The 13,237-nt window shown below is 49.9% G+C and overlaps 1 pseudogene; it reads left to right on the top strand.

Annotated features, from left to right (window-relative positions):
- Positions 1-1,642: 1,642 nt before the first annotated feature.
- Positions 1,643-1,762, top strand: LOC136642763 (5S ribosomal RNA; annotated as a pseudogene).
- The last annotated feature ends 11,475 nt before the right edge of the window (positions 1,763-13,237 follow it).

The following is a 13,237-nucleotide window of genomic DNA, read 5'->3' as shown; positions in this document are numbered from 1 at the left end:
TCACATGGTCCCTTTAAATCAAACTGGAAGTCCTGCACTTCCACACTTGAAGAAACTGTGCCAAGAGCAAGGAGCAAGATGATCTGCTTGCCACTTGCTTGTAGCAGGCAGAAGGCTGATCAGTGCTATTTGCATCTGCAGCAGGCTGGAGGGCAGCAGTAGCCACAGACTCAGAGTGAACAGCACCCTGAATGTTTCACTCTTCCCCTTCCCCTGCAGTCTACCACTGATACAACTTTCATGACCTTGCCTAATCAATGGGCCACTCCCAGGTGAGGAATTGTTAGATAACTCATTTCTGCCCCATCATCATCTAAAGCTGGGGTGTCAAGCTCAATTTGTACAGCAGGCAAAATAGTATTCGGGTTACCTGCTGAGGGCCAGAAGTGGCACCATTAAGCAGATAAAGGCCAGAAATAAGCGCTTTGTTCTCACATAGGAACTCATTAGCTGCAAATGACAGGAGAATATGCATTTTTGACCATATTTTCAATATATGGGAGAGCCCAATTATCACATGGGCCACCCTTTCAGCAGTGCTGCCTCCGCCAAAGGCATCACTTAGCAGCTGAGCGGTGGTCTGTGAAGTGACACCTTGGCAGAAGCAGCGCTGCTGAAAGGGCAGCCCTTGTGACAGCTGGGCACTCCCAGTGCCTCAGCAACATCTCCCTTTCTTACTCCTCTTGGTCTACCCTTACACCGTAGTGTTCCTTGCTTTCAGAGGCCTCCTTCCATTCTCCCTCCCAGAGCCTTGGCAGAAGCATTGCTGCTGAAAGGGTGGCTCTGAGAGAACCCAATTATCAAGTGAGCTGACTAAAAAGCTTCCGTAGGCTATATCCAACTCCCAGGTCTTTTATTTTGTACCCTGGACCTAATGGCAGAAGTTTTCCCCTCTGACTTTCTATATACTCTTGCTCTTCAACTAGTAGCTGGGCTTGTCCTGCTGCTAGAAGGACCACGACAATGCTCTGCTTGGCAGGACACGATCAAATATGGCAATGGCTGGGGTCACAACTAATTAGCAACAAGATGCATCTAAAGGGCAGTCTGGGCATTCAGAAGAGGTCCAGATCCAAGTAGAGATCAGAAGGCAGCAGCTACTGGATAAACCACCCCTTCACTGTAGGAACAGCTATGGAGCAAGCCACCCACTTCTGTGCACAGCAGCTGACCTGGTGGGAGCGGTATTCGCAAATGGGTACTTCCAAAATCAGGTGAAGTGTATACCTACCACACCTCCCCTATGACTGTACAGGAGCTAGTATCTGAATCTAGGGGGTTGCCTACTGAGCATGAGCTTTTTAAAAAGAAAAATTCTTAGCCCTATGGTTGCAGATGAGGCTTGAAAATCTGGCTGGTGAGAGCTGTGGATCAGGAAAGAAGCAGAGTAGTGCGCTAAACTACGACATCCTCCTCCTTGCCCATGTCTCAGAAAAGGTCTTCCCACTCACTAGCCTGTGGTTCAGGTTCAGTGCTACAGCATCCCATGTAGGTTCAGCATATGCAGCCACAGCAAGGGTTGCTAAACAGGTGGGCTTTGGGGCCACCTAGTGGCAGTCTTCTTCCCATGGCAAAGGCTACACTGGGAGGAAAGAAAATATTAGGAATTTCCTATTTTAGTCAATGTTTAAGAATAAAGTGGGACTGCAGCAACTGTTACCCTGCACATGCCCGATCTCGTCTGATCTTGGAAGCTAAGCAGGATCAGGCCTGGTTAGTACTTGGATGGGAGACCGCCTGGGAATACCAGGTGCTGTAGGCTTATACCATAGTCTTTCGAGACTGAAGGTTGCCAACCATACCATATGGGAGTGGACTGAAATTAAAGGCTAAAAAGAGATGTAGCCTGCTATTTTGATATCACTAATTCCAAACCCTGGGCCAAACTATACAGTACTAGTAAGCCAAGAGTGAATTGCTAATACATGCAGGCACAACTAAAAGTTCCTGCAAGTCCATAGTACCCATCTGCAGGGGAGGCCGCTCCTTCTGTACAAGTTCATGCTTTGTCTTGCCTCCTTCCAATCAGCATTCACCCAAGAAAGTTCAGCCACATACTTGTATCCACTGTAGCACTATTCATACATTAAACTGTAGCCAGGGACAACCATCGCTTTGTACCTGGTTACACCTATAGACACATTTCATTCAATGCAGGTAGAATCTGTGTGCACTGCGCATGGATTGCTGATCTATAAAATGAACTCTGGTAGTTATTCACACAGATGTGCATACCCAAGCATTCTGTTCTTCAGCACATCACTGAATGCTAAGAGCCTTTGCGATTGGATTCATCAAACACTCCTGCTGTGAACACACAATGACCCCACTCACAGAGGAGGCTGCCTCAGAATCTGAATGAGTTACTTTTCTGAATTTGCTGCTTTCTAACCTGGAAGCAAGCAGAGAACAGTGTCTGGAAGCAGAACTTAAGGGTGGGTACCCTCCAAAAGGGTCATTTTGAGTCAGGTTGCTCTGGTCCATCCAGTTCTCTGCACTATCTACACCACGGGGGGGCGCTCTGTCCCTCCCCTCCTTCGGTTGTCAGCAACTGAATATTCTGCATGTAAAGCAGGCACCCTGACACCAAGCTATAGCCCCTACCCACAGAGCGACATTGCCTCCAACTTTAATGTGGGGGGGGGGGGAAGAAGGGGTTAGGAGGAATGGGTGGCTCACTCAGAATACTTAACCCTACTTTACCCTTATGCTTTGTTTTAAGTAAGGCTACAGGGCTTCTATAGCTGCGGGGGTGGAGGAAGCAGACAAATGCTTGGAAATTTGGGATTGCTGGAAGCCAGGTGTAGCATTGCCTAAATAAGATTCTTAGCCAGGAAGTCACAATTGTGACCAACTGACCCAATTTAATAAAGGTTGCAGTTATTCATTAAGTACCATTTTCTAAGAATACGTCCTGGTGTTGCTGAATAACTGACTCTCCCTTTGAGGACCACGATCTTTCCTTACAGATGGCTTCTTCCTCCAGCTTCACATACTGGTTAGCAGTTTAAAAGTTTTTTCTTTTTTGCAAGATTGTGATTTCACTTTATTGCATGATCTCTTGCTTATGACAGTCCTTTGCTTTCCAGGGTTAGACTGGTTACCTTTGCTTGTAATTTGGTCTCACAGCTGTGCCGTTGTCCACCTTATTATCCTCCAGTGTCATATCGCATCTCTATTCTAGCCTTGCATAAAGATCACTAGATATATTTTCCTTGGCTACCTTGTGTGAACTCTCTTAGTGTCTTAGTTCTGGGCATCCCAAGAAACACCACTCTTCTCAATTATCCCTATTTCTCACCTATAGAAAAAAGGATGGCAGAATTATCTCTTTATTGCACACAGAGTTCAGAGAACGTGGTGTACCCAAGAACATATAGTAAATTTGTTATACGGGTGATAGTTCAACTAGGGATTTCTTGGTTATTAGTTGCTAGGATTGCTCTCCAGTAGAGTGTTTTGTTGGACCCATGCAAAACCAAGGCCAAGGCCTACTTTCATTACCAGGGCCCAGACCCAGAATTTGTAAAGACAGGTTCTGGGGCTAAATCCTGGCTCATAATTATGCCTGAGGCAGCTTTGTGAGCCAGAGAAACACATAAGAACTGGAAAATTAACTTGTTGATGAACAGCAGAATTCTATGCATGTCTTCTCAGAAGTAAGTCCCATTGTGTTCAGTGGGGCTGTCCCAGGAAAATGCCTATAGCAGCAGTTCTCAAACTCCCTGGGAGTCTGAGCACTGCAGTAAGTCCTTGCAGGGAGGGGGGAAGGCAGTGACACGATTAACAGGATCGCCTTGCTGTGAAGGGGCGCAGGGGTTTGGCTGGACTTACCAGAGCCTCCTGCAGCCTCCTGGGGGTGCAGGGCCCCCCAAAGCACACTGACATTGAAAATATCAATTGCAACCCACTTCTGGTTTGCGATCACGAAACCGGAAGTGGGTCGCGATCGATATTTTCAAAGTCCATGTACTTCAGGGGGCTCTGCGGAGGCTGGCATGGGGCTCCCCACACCGCTGGGAGGCTGCAGGAGGCTCTGGTAAGACCAGCCAAGCCCCTGCGCCCCTTCACAGCAATGCGATCCTGGTGATCCCATTGCTGCCTTCCCCCCTTCCCATCCCTTAAGGGAGAAGAGGCCAGGGCTCTCTGGCTGGGGCATCGCGATGCTCCAGTTTGTGAACCTCTGGTGCATAGGATTGCATTCTAAGCCTACAATGCTGCAAGGACTCAAATCAGAAACACGTGGCACCAAGTGGGAAGCAGTACATACCTTGAAAGGCCATAGTATTGGAGGCCATGCAAACAATAGTTCAGAGGGTAGCATTGGGCTTCCTCCATTCTCAGACTCAGAGCGCCTTTGAAACCAAATGAAGATATAAAACTGTCAGGCATTAGCTAGGCTAAAAACATTATGCACAGTAAATTGAGCCCATGTGGCACCCAGTGTGTGTGAGTTAGATAAGCAGACTTTACAGGCAGTGGTGTAGCTAAGGGGGTGCAAGGGGTAGCAGTTGCACCGGGCATCAAGCTTTAGGGGGGCAACAAGCTGAGCTTGACACTGGTGACCAAAATTCTGAAAATCTTGGTATATATGATTAATACATCATGTTATATATCATTGGAAAGGTAATTTAATGTAGAATGCAATGAAACAAACGCCATTGGAATATCTGTATTCTATCAAAAGTTATGGCTAATTAACTAGAAAATGAAAACACAATTGCCTTATAGAACAAAAAGTGGATTTTCTTAACTCAAAACTGACCTATGAGACTGATTGTTGTTCAAGAGGTGCCCCTCTTATATTTAGCAAGAGAAGAATAATCATCCTTCTTCACCCCAATACAGTGTCTCAAACCTATCAGGGGCACACTTTTTATTTACTTAATAAATTTGATTTTGTCTGGGGGGGGCAACAAATCTTTGACCACAGATAGCAGATAGATGCCTTTTCAGTTTTGAAAAAGCCCAGATGTGACGTCACTTCCGGTTGTGACATCACTTCTGGGGCAACATTTTGAGCTTGGCACTGGGCTACACGATCATTAGCTATGCCACTGTTTACAGGATAGCAGCAGAAGCTAGGATGTGTTACATTATACAATGTGGTGCATATAATTTGTCACAGTAAAGACAACATCCGATGCACAAAAAGGCACTAAGGTATATAGCAGTGCCACTTCAAGGACAGTTAAAAGGATACAATCCACCCTGTGGGTCAGGCAAAAGCTTCCTGAGTGGAGGGGCTCCCCCTTGCTCCCCAGATTGAGAAAGCCCACTTCACACACAGTGGTAACTGGTGGTCAGAAGGCATCTGTGTAAGGAATCTCCGGGAAGAACAGGAAAAAGTACAGGCAAAAAAGGGAGAGCCTGCACCCTTCCTCCCCCATACATCAAACTTTAGTTTAAAAATATATTTTTTTAGAGGGTGAGCATCCCACATGAGAGGTTGTGAGGTTGGGGGACTGACCCTGCCATGGAGTCCACCAAGAAGGGGAATTTACAGGTAAGCTCAAATCTCCCTTCTCCGGTAAGTTCTCCATGGCTGGTTCAGTCTTCCTAAGGTGGGTAATACCCAAGCTGTGCTCCTCAAGAGTCGGAGGTACCTACGATGTGGGAGACCACGCTCTGAAGGACCCTGCAGCCAAAGTCCCTGGCAGAAAGGGGGTCAACCTTGTAGTGCTTAATGAAGGTGTGCGGTGTGCTCCAGGTAGCCACCCTGCACACTTGCGCCAGGAAAGGGTAAGCTTTGAAGGCCGAAGAGGTAGCCTTCCCCCAAAAGGAATGTGCTATAATGCCATTGGGAGGGTCTACCGCACAAGCCCTGTATGCTTCACAAATAGCCTCTCATCCCCCACCTGGAAATGGTCGAGGGAGAAACTTTGAGGCCCTGCTTCTTGGGCTTAAAACAAGGCCTCTGTTTTCTGGAAGGAAGAGGTCCTGTAAAACTTGAGGGCATGATGAACATCTAACATGTGCTACTCGTGCTTCTTGGGGTGGGAAAGGTTAGGGCAGAAGGAAGGTAAAACTACCTCCTGAGACCAGTGGAAGATGGAATTAACCTTGGGAAGCAAGGGGCAATTAGGGAGGAGAACCACTTGGTCCTCGTGCATCTGGCACAAGCCCTTAGAGGAGGAAAGGGCCACTATCTCCGAAACCCTTCTGGCTGACACAATACCCACCAGAAAAACTGTCTTGTAAGTAATTTTAGAAGGCAAGTGGCCAGAGGTTCAATGGGGGGGGCCTAGAAAGAGCCCACAGGACAAGGTTGAGATCCCAGGAAGGGGCCCTGACAATGGGGGGAGGATTAAGTAAGGAAACACCCTTGATACACTTTCTAGCGTGCGGATGCGAGGCCAGTCTGGAACCCTGGGGTAACCCAAAATAGAGGCAATAGCGGAGGTCTGCCTTTTGAGAGTAGAGGTGCTATGGCCCTTGTGCAGGCCAGCCTGGAGAATAAGAAATCCTTAACCTTAAGCAACTCAGGAAGGATACCCCAGGCATCTGTAAGGAAGGATCCTTACAGGCAGAATACCCCATTACTGTGCATAACGTTTTTAGCTTAGCTAATGCCCTGGTCACCACTGCATCAGTGCCAGCCAAGTGTAACTACAGACCTTGTTAGTGGAAGGCTGTATGTCTGATAGTAGGGTTTGAAGCATCAGCTCTGAGTACCCTAGCTTGGCGATACTGCACCGCTCAACCTCCAGGCAGCTAGTTGTTGCATCTGCAGCTGGGGCTGTAGCATGGGGCCCTGGATAAGGAGGTCTGGTCTCAGAGGAAGTCAAAAGGGGGGGGAGAAACATCTCCACAAGGACTGGGAACGTTGAGGCCAGAGGGGAGCCACCAGAAGAACCTCTGCTGCTTCCACTCTGATCTTGTGAACCACTCTCAGGAGAAGCTTGACCAGAGAAAAGGCAAACAGCAGTGGTTCTCAAACTGGTGGGTTGACACCCACCAGTTCATGTAACGCTTCCCCTGTCCCTTTAAGGGGCGGGGGAAGGAGTAGGGAGGCAGCAACCTGATGGGGGGGCAAGGGGAGGTGCTTTGCACTTACTTCAAGAAGGCAGAGTTGCAGCTGGCTGCAGGAGTTGGGGGGAGCCCTGCACAGCACTCCCCAAGGCTTGGAACATTCGCTAAAAGTGGGTGTAAAGCACCTCCGGCAAAATGGAAGTGCTTTGCACCTGCTTTTAGCTAACGTTCCAAGTCTTGGGGAGTGCTATGCAGGGCTGCGCAGGGCTCCCTGCACCTCCTGCAGCCCTGCCTACGAGTGCAAAGCACCCCCTTCGCACCCCTTAGTGTCCTGACCCTGGGGATCGCGTCGCTGCCCTAGCCCCTCCCCCGCAAGAACTTACTAAGGGAGTAAAGCTCCCTCAAAGTTTGAGGACCTCTGGCATAGAGAATGCCCCTTGACCACTGTAGGTGGAGAGCATCCATGCTCGATGACTGTAGACAATGTGCCCGACGACTGAAGAAACATGATAGTTGACTGTTCAGATCACATAACAGGTCCATGTAAAATGGGCTGAAATCGACCCTGAAGCATGCAAAAGACCAAGGCAATTGAGCTGCCATTCTGAATGATCAATGTCCTTTCAGCTGAGCCAGTCCGCCATCACGTTGTCAACTCCTGGGATGTACTCTGCCCTGATGGAGGAAGGGTTCTTCTCCGTCCAGAGAAAGAGAGCTTGTGCTTGCAGAGACTTCAACCTGGTTCCCACCGGACAGCTGATGTGAGTTCTAACCGTGATGTTGTTGGTATATACTAACACATCTGCGGATCTCAGGAAGGGAGCGAAGGACTTCAGTGCCAGAAAGGTAGTTCAGAGCTCCAGGTAACTGATGCTTCGCCTTGTCTCTGCTGGAGATCACCTGCCCTGGACCATCTTGTCTTCCAGTATGCTCCCCAGTCGAGTAGGCTGATTGTGTGATGAGACACCAGAATCGGAGACCCCTGGCTCAGTCTGTGTGGATGCAGCCACCAATGAAGGTCTTTCTCCCAGTTCAGCATTAAAAGCTTGTTTCTCTGTGAGGCTGTGTAATCCTGGAAGGGAAGCAGCAGGTGTTGGAGAGCAGACTAGGAAGGGGCCAGGTGGCGCTTGTCCCTGTTGATGACAAATCCATGGAGAGTCAGACACTGGATGGTGTGAGAGATAAGTTGCTTCCTTTGGGCAAAAGACTTTGCTCTCAGAAGTAAGTTGTCGAGGTAAGGGAAAACTCCTACCACCTGGGTGTGAAGGTAAGCTACAAGCACCACCAGGACCTTCGAGAACACTCTTGGTGCCAAGGCTAAGCCAAATGGAAAAGGCTTGTACTGGTAATGGGAGCCCTCTTAGCAAAAGCAGAGGAAATGCCTGTGAGATGGGAGAACTGGAAAGTGAAGGTAAGCTTCCTGGAGGTCCAGGAAGGTGAGGAAGTCTTTTCTCCAAATTACCATTAGAACAGGCTTGAGGGTCTCCATTTTGAAGCACTGGTGATGGAGCCATCAGTTGACCCACTTCAGGTCCAGGATAGCTCTGGTGTCCCCGGAGTTCTTGGGCACTGTGAAGAAATGGGAGTAGACTCCCTTGCCCCACTCAGAATAAGGAACTGGTTTGATGGCCCTAATCTGCAGCAGGTGATTGATGGCTTCCAGAGTCCTGGTATGCTTGGGATGACAAGATGGTCTTCGCACCTGAAGGAACTTGTCTCTTGGGATGGCTCTGAATTCTATGGAGTAGCTCCAATGCATGGTATCCTTTACCTACTGATCCGATGTTATGGAGTCCTACCTGTGGGCAAAGAACCTTGAACCTTGTACCTATTGGGAGGTTGCAGGATTTCTGGTAGTCATTGCTGCTCGGCTGGGGACTTGGGGGGGAAGTGATTAGATTGTTGGAAGCGGGCTTAAAGGTGGATTTCTTAGGCTGCCAGATGGGGTGCTGGGATCTGTAGAAACCACTGGTGCCAGAGATGGATTAGGAAGCCCTATGGCCACAAAAGGAGGGCTGCAGCTGCTTGGGGGTGGCCATGTTAGACTTAGGCCAGGAGGGGAGAACCTTGCTTTTCCTCTTGCTCTCCACTAACAGAGGATCTAGGTCAGTGGTGGCTAACAGATGGCACGCGTGCCAGACAGGGCACGCAGAGCCATCTATGTGGGCATGACCCAGCTGCCAGGCGTGAGCCTCTAGGCTCGCAGCCCTGAGGCGCAGCCACAAAGCCAGCCTCCTCCTGTTTCAGCTGGGGCAGAGGAGGGAGGGGCAAGGCCAAGGGGAGGAAAGGAGTGGTCAGCAGGGGGAAGAGGGAGATGGGGGGATGATGCCAAAGACCCAGGCGTGCTCCCAAGGCGTCCCATCTAGCCAGCCACCAGGGGAGGAGGAAGGCTGAGAGGCTCTGTGAGGGGACGTTTCTCACATCACCCGCCCCTCTGCCCAGCAGCCCAATGGGAGCGCTTCCTCCCTCCCCTGTCTGGGGTAAGGCGGGCGTGTCGGGCAGGCACAGCAAAGCTGCTGCTGCTGCTGGCTTTGGGGCACCAGCCCTGCACGTGGTGCTGGTCCTGAAGTAAGTCCCATTAGAGTCAGTGGGGCTCGCTCCCAGGAAAGTGTGGCTGGGATTGCAGCCTGAGAGCCCAAGCCTATGCATGTCTACTCAGAAGGAAGTCCCGTTAGTCAATGGGGCTTGCTCCCAGGAAAGCGTGGCTAGGATTGCAGCCTGAAAGCCCAAGCCTATGCATGTCTACTCAGAAGTAAGTCCATTGTAGTCAGTGGGGCTTACTTCCAGGAAAGTGAGGGTAGGATTGCAGCCCTAGCCAAAAGGGGGGAGGTTGCTCCTAAGAGCCCAATCCTATGCAAGTCTATTCAGGAGTCAGTCCCATTATAGTCAATGGGGCTTGCTTCCAGGAAAGCATGGCTAGGATTCCAGCTTTGGAGCCCACTCCTGTGCATATCTACTCAGAAGTAAGCCCCATTACAGTGGATGAAGCTTACTCCCAGGAAAGTGTGGCTGGCATTGCAGCCTTGGAGCCTGCTCCTGTGCGTGTCTACTCAGAAGTAAGCCCCATTACAGTGGATGAGGCTTACTCCCAACAAAGGGTGGCTGGCATTGCAGCCTTGGAGTCCGCTCCTGTGCTTGTCTACTCAGAAGTAAGCCCCATTAGAGTAGATGAGGCTTACTCCTAGGAAAGAGTGGCTGGGATTGCAGCCTTAGAGCCCACTTCTGTGGGTGGGGCTTTAAAAAAAATTTTCTTGTTTGAGAAAATGAGCAGTGGCAAGGTCTTGCAGCCACCCCCTCCCTGCCAATATTTCTTTACCCAGCATATAATTAGTCTGTGGAACTCTTTGCCACAAGAAGCAGTGATGACAACTTGCCTAGATGCCTTTAAGAAGGGATTGGACAAAAATCTAGAGGAAAAGTTCATTACGGGTTACAAGTAATAGTAGGTAAAAGATGTTATGTATGAGTTGTTTTTTCTAAACTAAAACCTCAGTATTCAGCTTAAATTGCTGTGTTGGCACTTTGCAATCAATAAGTGGGTTTTGGGTTGCAGTTTGGGCACTCAGTCTCTAAAAGGTTCGCCATCACTGATCTAGGTCCTCTCCAAACAGCTTGGTTCTGTGAAAGGGGAGAGCCACCACCTTGGCATGGGAAGCTGAATCAACATCCCAGTTACGGAGCCAAGTGCTCCTCCAAACCCCGCCCTGGCTGCCATAGCCCTAAGAGGTGGATGGAATCCGCAGTGGTGTTAGCCATGAAGACAGCTGTGGAGACCATCCTCAGAACAGGCCCCAGTAAGTTTGGGCCGACCTGCGAACCTCTGCATCCAAAGAACTAAAGCCCTAGCTGACAAGGAGGAAGCCACAGATGCCCTGAAGGAGTTAGCGGAGGCCTCAGATACCCATCTAGCTGGCACTTCTATTCTTTTATCCACTGGATCCCATGGAAGGCCCTCGCTATCTGATGCCAACATGGAGGGAGAGCCCAGGGCAGTCACTGGGGCAACGAACAGTCGCAACTTAAATCTAGAGAGATCCTCCTTGGCCACCTTGTAAAGCTTGCTGGATGGAAGAAAGGAATCACAAGCCGTGGCAGGAGTGGCCCACTCCATGTCAATAAGCTGTTTAAAGTATATAGGGAGCGGAAAATCCTGAAGGGGCTCTTGCTGGTGAGGGAAAACAGAAGAGCCGCCCCCCCCCCCCAATTGGGAAGGACCTGGTTGAGTCTCAGAAGCCATGGCAGAAAGAGGTTGGAGCTCAAGGGTACTAATGATGCCCTGGAAAAGCTTAGAAAAGAGCTCCAGGGCAAACAGGAGGGCATTATATTGGTTAAGAGGATGGTCATCCTCCTCAGATACCTCACCCTCCTCGGATGCAGAACCAGGGGGGATGTTATCATATTCAGAATCCTGATCTGGGAAGTCTGGGGAAGGGTCCTTGTGGGCACAGAGATCAGCAGATTTCCTTGACTTAGCAGGTGGAGGAGAAATCTCTATCTCAATTTCTGTGTGCCCGCAAGGTTGAGCGGAGGCAATGGAAGGCTCCTTAGGCTGAGAGCCTGCTGGCAATGGGGCATTCTGGGATGGAATGAACCCTTGAAGAGAGGCCAATGCAAAAGCCATGGTGGCAGAGACTGAGGCTTGCACCATGCTTTGAATAGTGGCAGACAACTCTTCCTAGCTTATGGAAGCTGAAGCCCCCACGGGGGGGAACAGTAGAAGCCTCCGTAGGGGGGCGGGCCATAACGAATATCAGTCCAGCCCTCTACAAATGGAACAAAATGGAATTGGGGCTCACGTCCTTGACCCTGACAGCTAGAAAGTTCAACCCCCCCCCAGCCAGGCTGACATGTGGGGAAGGGAGAGGAATAGGGCAGCAACTCAAAGTCCCCCACACCAGGAGCCAAGAGCTCCACTCAGCCTACCACCCAAAGGGGGGAGGGCTATGACCCTAATTCCCGCCCCCACAACCAGTCAACCCCCGGCTCCAGGGATACCGGGGGGGGGGTTCAACTTACTGCTGGCTAAAGAGGAGCTGGAGCAAGAGAAATGAAGCTGTCGCGCACACTCCCCCTCAGTCTGGCACCCAGATGAGGCACTCAGGTGAAGGTCCCTGGCCTCCTAAGTGTGGGCTGCAGGCAAGCCCAGCTGAGCCCCGCGCTCCCTGCCACCTCCATGGACACACACCATGAGGCAGGGAAATGTAGGAAAGCAGGAGTGCTCCTTTGCACCGTGCTGGGGCTCTCAGCCAGCCAAGACCCCCTCAGGCATGAAGTGCAGGACCAGGGGGACTGAAAGTTGTCTGGTCGGCTCTTGCGACCCCTCTCCTGCCCCCCTGGGCAGCAGTTAGGGGTGCAGAAAGGCGCGTGTGCACTCCCAAGGCTACCAAAAATGGCAGCCGCAACCTGTTGCCTGGAGTTAAAGGAACCTCCCGGAGCAGAAAGAGGTTGCATGGGAGGCAGCACAGCAGCAAAAAAGGCTGCAAGAGAGGCTGTCCTTGGGAAGGCTGGGTGCCCCCCCCCCCCCAAAAAAAAAATTAAGGTGTGCTGACCTGCCAGGCAAGCCAGCAAGGAAAAACCTGACCTGCTTCTCCAGAGGCAAAGGTCAGTCTGGGGAGCAAGGGGGAGTCCCTCCACTCAGGAAGCTTTTGCCTGACCCGCCTATCCCGAATGGAGGAGCCACTCACCTTAGGAAGAATGACCCACCAGGGAGAACCCACCAGAGAACATTTCTTCTTATGAGCATTCTCTATTATAGATAGATGAGCTTTCTATTCTTGAAATTATAGAAATATATTTTCTAACTGTAGCAAGTTTTGCTACTTTCTTGTAGTGATTAACTTTATTATTAAACTTGTTCATTTCACACTTCTGTACATTGCTCTAAGATTTTCTAAACAAAGGAAGTAAGTAATTACTGCATTTGTTAGAATGATTCACAGCATGGTCTGGAGGCACACAACAGGAATTCTGGAGCTGAGGTTACAGCAGGGCTTATAAGCCTTTTCTGGATGCAAGATCACACATACACCTCTGAGCTCCACTAGCAATTACAAAGAATAAGGGAATTTTTTTTTTTAAGTATTTGGAAAGAAAATAGAAGAACAAAGTTGGAAGAGAAATAATGGACAAATGTGCATTGCACGCACAGGATTGCTTCACCATAGAGAACATCTCTGCAGCTAATTATCCAACAACCAATTACTAGGTTACTGCCTCCATAGGTGGCCCATCCCAAACCTGTCAAACATTTGCTCTCACACGCATT

Source organism: Tiliqua scincoides, chromosome 2 (assembly GCF_035046505.1).
Source record: "Tiliqua scincoides isolate rTilSci1 chromosome 2, rTilSci1.hap2, whole genome shotgun sequence".
In the NCBI taxonomy this organism is placed as follows: domain Eukaryota; kingdom Metazoa; phylum Chordata; class Lepidosauria; order Squamata; family Scincidae; genus Tiliqua; species Tiliqua scincoides.
This window is presented reverse-complemented; position numbering and strand designations above follow the sequence as displayed.